Source organism: Galeopterus variegatus, unplaced genomic scaffold (genome assembly GCF_000696425.1).
Source record: "Galeopterus variegatus unplaced genomic scaffold, G_variegatus-3.0.2 Scaffold260, whole genome shotgun sequence".
NCBI lineage: Eukaryota > Metazoa > Chordata > Mammalia > Dermoptera > Cynocephalidae > Galeopterus > Galeopterus variegatus.
In genome coordinates, this window is record NW_007726371.1 from 290,591 (window position 1) to 297,087 (window position 6,497).

A 6,497-nucleotide genomic window follows, 5' to 3' on the forward strand; every position below is an offset into this window, starting at 1 on the left:
CCCATGACATTTACTTTCCCTAGTTAGTTTTCATCAGAGCATGATCTAAAATTATCTTATTTATTGTTTTGTTAATTTATTTATAATCTGTCTCCTCCCACTGGAATGTAAGCTTCACGAAGGCAGAGACTTAGTCTTGTTCATTGTTGAATCTTCAGAGCCTAGAACAGTACCTGGCTCAAAGTTGATGTCCAATAAATATTCATTGAATGAGGAAATAAACTTATCCAAGTAAGTGGCATATATAGAATTGAAACCCAGGTCTGACTGAGGCCTATGCCTATGTCCTTCAACACTACACTGTAGAGTATGGTAGCCGTGAAAATCAAGAAGACAGTGTGGTATAGAAACATTTAAGAGGTAGAATTGACATAATAGCAACTGATTTGGCAGCAGTGGAGTTGGGAGTTGGGGAGGGGTGTGAGTTAAATATGATTTTGAGAGTTAGGTCTGGATGACAGTGACAATAGTGTTTTAAAATGTCCTTTCTCTAGGATAATTGACATTTTCACTCATGAGAAGAGGATTCTTATCCTTGACATATCTTAGAACTGAGTTAGGGGCACAGTGGGAGGCATACAGGCTTGGAAAGAAGGGGACAAATTCCATTTTTGGAAATGTTAACATTTATTTGGTTCAGTAGGGAGATGCGAAGACACAGTTGAAGCAAAGAAGAGAAAACTGGGCTAGAGCTATAGATTTGGGAGTCACGAGCTTAGAGGTAATAATTGATACCCTAGTAATGGAGTCTAAGTAAGCACCTCAGTTAGGGGAATTGGAGGAGGAAAGCGGTAACACAGAGTAAGAGTAAACAAGAAGAAGGGACATATTAGGGTCCCAGTAGGAAACAGAGGACACATTCAAAATAGGAAAATTCAAGGAGTGTTTAATAAAGAAATTGTTTACAAAAGTGTGGGCAGGGTGTAGCAAAACCACAAGGGATAGCACTATATACTAGAGAAATTAAAAACCCCTAGGCAGTAAGGAATGAGGGAAGGAAGTGATTACCAGAACTCCAAAACAGTCATGTAGAAAGGACCACTCTGAAAAAGATTGTGACCTTTCAATAATGGACACACCAGCTTTAGGTTAACCTACAAGAAAGGAGCAGGGGGTAATAAATAGCCTAATCTCACTCTTCTCTCTCTTTAGAGTATCCTGCTGTGATTCCTGTGGACACACCTAACTAGAAACTAACTAAAGGACAAGGCAGCCTGTTGATGTAACGCATAAAGATCAGCCTCTCAGGGATGAAAGCAAGGTGGAAAAAAGGGAGAGAGTGGATCTGAAAGAGCAAATGATAGATATCCAGCAGTCCACTCCTTATGCCACTGAGCATCCACTCTTATCCTTCACCTAGGTAAAGAGTTTGCTTTCCAAGCACAGAATCACACAAAGACCACCCGAAACCTAAAACGACAGTCACCACTAGTGCTCTTCACATAAGGCAATGGGAATAAAAATAGGTTTTTAAAGAGTAACAAAACATAGCTTCTACAAACTCCATTTTTGTAGCTTGCGCAAGTAATCAAAGCTGCCTTCCTCCACCACCCATTTCATGTTCCGTTACCTTCAGCCGGCATCTGGGCTAGACGAGGTTCTTTAAGTGGTGGGAAAAACAAACTATATCAGTAGGACATGAGTTCTTTTTAGTCTTATCTACATTATTGGTTGCCCCATTTTCCATTTGACCAGAACTATTGGGCAAAGTAGCATAGGACATAACACGCTGAAGCCCCTAGGTTGCAAACACAATCTCCTTTCTCCTATCGTATAGCAGCAACCCCATTTTACACTGGTAATAGGGATCTGTCACCTCAGCCAAAATAATGACCTCTTCTCTGCTTGTAGCATGGTTTGTCCAAAATGACCAGATGATATCTCAGCTCCCAGTCAATGGGAAACATGACCAGGTATCCTGGTGCATGCATTTCTCCCTTAGGCACTAGGACTCTAAACACACCAAGTCCAAGCTTGAAGATATAAGAAGAGAACATTCTTTAAGTGAGTTATTGGATGTCATAATGAGAAGGCCCCACTCCTAACTCCACTCCTTGGTTCTCATACTTAAACATTCTGGCCATGGGTTGTTGATTTTAAACATAAACTGTCCTGTATGACAACATCCCAACCTCACAAGGTATTGTCTCCCAATGCTTCCATAACTGAACAATTCAGTAGGCCATTACATTTTCCATCAGGACAGCTATTTCTGAATAACAGTGTACATGGTGAGACCAGTGAATTCCATGGGTATGAGCCCACAGTGTTACTTCCTTTGTCATAAAGTGAATTTCTGGTCAAAGCAATTGGGGTAGGTGTATTAAGGTTTTCTAGAGAAACAGAACAAACAGAATGTGTACATATAGATAGAGAAAAAGATTTATTTTAAGGAATTGGCTCATGTGATTGTGGAGGTGCAAGTTCAAAATCTGCAGGGTAGGCCAGCTGTCCGGAGATCCAGGGAAGAGTTATAGTCCAAGTCTAAAGACAGTCTGCTGGCAGAATTCCTTCTTGCTCAGGAGAGGTGAGTCTTGTTCTATTAAGGCCTTCAACTGATTGAATGAGGACCACCTGTATTATGAAGGGCAATCTGCTTTACTCAAAGTCTACCAATTTAAATGTCAATCTCTTCCAAAAAAAAAACCTTTCACAGAAACATCCAAAATAATGTTTGACAAATACCTAGGCACCATTGCCTAGCCAAGTTGACACATAAAATTTACCATCATAATGGGTTACCTTGGCATAGATTAATCACTGTCTAAATCTATGAATTACAGTGGCTGGGCAGAAGCCCTGCAAACATAAAAGGAAATCTATACTGGAATATGTGTCTATCTCTGTGATGACAAAGTACTTCCCCCTTCATAATGGGAGATGTCTGACCTAATCAATCTGCCACCAGGTAGCCAGCTGGTCCTCCCAGGGAATGGTGTCATATCATGAACTCAGTTGGCAGGATGAACACCCAGAATCAGCCTTAATGAGTCTTATGCTGCTTAGCCCTAGCTCAACTTCTATCCCTGCATGAATATCCATCCTATTGATGGGTATGCTAGCACTGTGGTGGCTGAAGAGAGTCTAGCTGACATCCACAGGCTGGGTAATCTTTCTCACCTGATCACTGAAAATCTCCTCTCGACTACGTGCCCTCTGGTGGGCATTTATTTAGGGCATAATTATCATCACGCTCTGTGCCCATTCCAAGAAGTCCAACTACATATGTCTTCCCTAGATCACCTGTCATCAGTTGTTTAATTATGTTCTTCCAAGTCCCTGATCCATAATACATACAGCAGGCCATCTCTGCCACACAAAGTAGGCAATCAGATGTTTCACCTGAAATTCAGTTCACTGGGAGGGGCTTGCAGTGCAGTGACTATCCACTTACAGCTGGCGATGGCCTATTGGGCAGATCCATGCCTAAATCAGACCTGTATTTCTCCTTCATCCTTTAACTGCTGTCTTGATCCATTTTTGTTGCTATAACAGAATACCATGGACTGAGTAATTTACAAAGAAAAGATGTTTATTCCCTCACAGTTCTGTAGGCTGAGAAGTCCAAGATCAAGGTGACGGCAGGTTAGAACTCCATTTCTCTGCTTGCAAGATGGCACCTTAAACACTCTGTCTTCCAGAGAGGAAAAATGTTATGTCCTCATATAGCAGAAGAGCAGAAGAGAGAGAATCCACTCCTGCAAGTCAATTTTATAGCAGCATTAATCCTTTCATGAGGGGGAGCCCTCATGATCTAAACACCTCCCATTAAGCCCCACCTTCCAGCACTGTTGCATTGGGGATTAAGTTCCCAGCACATGAGTTTTGGAACAAAAACACTCAAACCATAGCATTCCACCCCTGCCCCCCTGCCCCAAATTTGTGTCTTTTTCACATGTGAATACATTCATTCATCCTGATAACCCCAAAAGTCTTAACTTGTTCCAATATCAACTCAAAAGTTCAAAATCCAGAGTCTCATCTAAATCAGATATGGTTTAGACTCAAAACATAATTTATCCTGAGGCAAATTTCCCTCTAGATGTTAGCCTGTGAAAATAAACAAGTTATGTACTTCCAAAATACAATGGTAGGACAGGCATGGGATAGACATTCCCATTTCAAAGGGGACATATAGGAAAGAAGAAAGTGGTAACTGGTCCCAAGTAAGTCCAAAACCCAGCCAGGCAAACTACATTAGATCTTAAGCTGTGAAAACAATCTTCTTTGACTTCATGTCTCATTGTCTGGACACACTGGGGTAGGGGTTGGGTCTTCAAGGATACTGGTAACCCCACTCTCATGGTTTTACTGGGTGTAGCCTACATTGCTCTCATGGGTTAGATTCAGGTGCCTGTGGTTCTCCCAGACTGACATTATACACTGGTGGCTGTATAGTTATGAGGTCACAGGGACAATCCTGACCCCATGGCTCCACTAAGCATTGCCCTAATGGGGACTCTCTACAGCATTTCTGCCACTGTGGCTAGTCTCTGCCTGGGCCATAAAGCTCTCTGAAGCATCCTTGTAAATTTAAGTGGAGAAAGCCATGCCTCCACAGTTCATGCACTCTGCATGCCTGCAGACTTAGCACCATGTGAGCACTGCCAAGGCTCACCACTTGCACCTTCCAGAGCAGTGGCCTGGGCTATTCTTGGGCCCATCTGAGCCACAGCTGGGGTAGCTGAGGAGTGTTGTGCCAGAATTCAGAGAGCAGAGACCCAAGAAAGCCTTGAGCAGTGAGCCGTGAGGTCTCACAGCCTCCCTGGTCCCCTCTCTCAAAAGGTTTTGGCCCTCAAGGCCCTGGCACTCTGGGCTTGTAATGATTACGGCAGCTTCAGAGATCTCTTAAATGACTTTAGGATCATTCTCCCATTGTCTTGATGAATAGAACCTGGCTTCCTTCTAGCCGTATTAATCTCCTTGTCAAATGGTAGCTTGGCTTTTTCTCCTAAGCACAATTTTTTATTCTTTAGATGGCCAGGCTGAGAATTTCCCATATCTTTATGTTCTGCTTCCTTTTAATTATAAATTCTATCTTTAAATCATTTCTCTATTTTCACATTTTGCTATAAGCAGTTAAAGAAGCCATGCTGCAGCTTCAACATTTCTCTGCTTTGGGATTTTTTCCACCAGATATTCTAGTTCATCACTCTTAAATTCTGCCTTCCACAAAGTCCTCAGGCATGGACACAATTCAGCCAAGTTCTTTGCCACTTTATAAGATATTTCTCATTTCAGTCTGAGACCTCATCACAATGGCCTTTGCTGTCCATATTTCTACCAGTATTATGTTCACAATGACTTAGATAATCTCTAAGCCCAAGGCTTTCTCTACAGCTCTCCTCTTTTTTTGAGTCCTCACCATACTCACCCTTAATGCTCCATTCACAGCAATATAGGCTTTTTCCGTCATTTACTTCAGAACTGTTCTAGCCTCTACTCATTACCCAATTCCAAAGCTACTTCCACATTATTAAGTATCTGTTATAACAACACCCCATTTCTCTGGTACAGATTCATGTCTTAGTCCATTTTATGCTGTTATAACAGAATACTGAAGACTGGATAATTTATATAGAACATAAATTTATTCTTTCATAGATCTGGAGGCTGAGAAGTCTAAAATTAAAGTGTCAGTAGGTTAGGGCCTGGTCTCTCTGCTTCCAAGATGGCACTTTGAACATTACGTCCTCTGGAGGGAAGGAACAGTAAGTCCTCATGTGGCAGAAGAGCAAAAGAGAACCCACTCCCACAAGTCTTTTTTGCAGTGGCATTAATCCATTCTTGAGGGTGGAGCCCTCATGACCTAATCACCTCCCAGTAGGCCCCACCTCCCAACACTGTTGCATTTGGGTTTATGTTTCCAACACATGAATTTTGGAGGGGACAATAAGCTTCATACCATAGCAATTGCTCATACGGAACTCTTCATGAGACCATAGGAGTGTGTTGCAGGAGATATGGTAAAGCAGTAGGAGCAAGTAGCATGGGAGTGTTGAATCAACTGCATAAGTAGATTCCTTTTCAACTTGCTCATGTCCAGTTTTGTGTATAACCACTTCTATTTTATAACAGAAAACTGATGCATATATTCATTGTATGATTCAGTAAATCAGTTAACACAACCAGTTCATAATGGGAAGTTCAGGTCATATAGTCTCCTTGTGAATCATAGTCAGTAATTCAGTTCCTACCAGGGCCTAATAGCAAGACCGGAGCTGCTTTTCTTGCTTTCCAAATGGAGAATTATTGTCAGTCAAGGAGAGCATGGACTTACTCCAAACCTTTAGAGTCTGCAATGTGATTTTCTTATTGGTATTTTCATTGACCCTCTTTCTTTAAGGTGGGAAGCACAAAGTACAGCAACTTCTTTTTACTTTTAGAAGGATATCTCAAAATGTTCCAGTCTGAACCTCTAGAAACTTCACCTACGTGACAGAATCCTGTACTATCTCCCACCATATACATAAATATGTCTTAGTAAGGTATCTAGT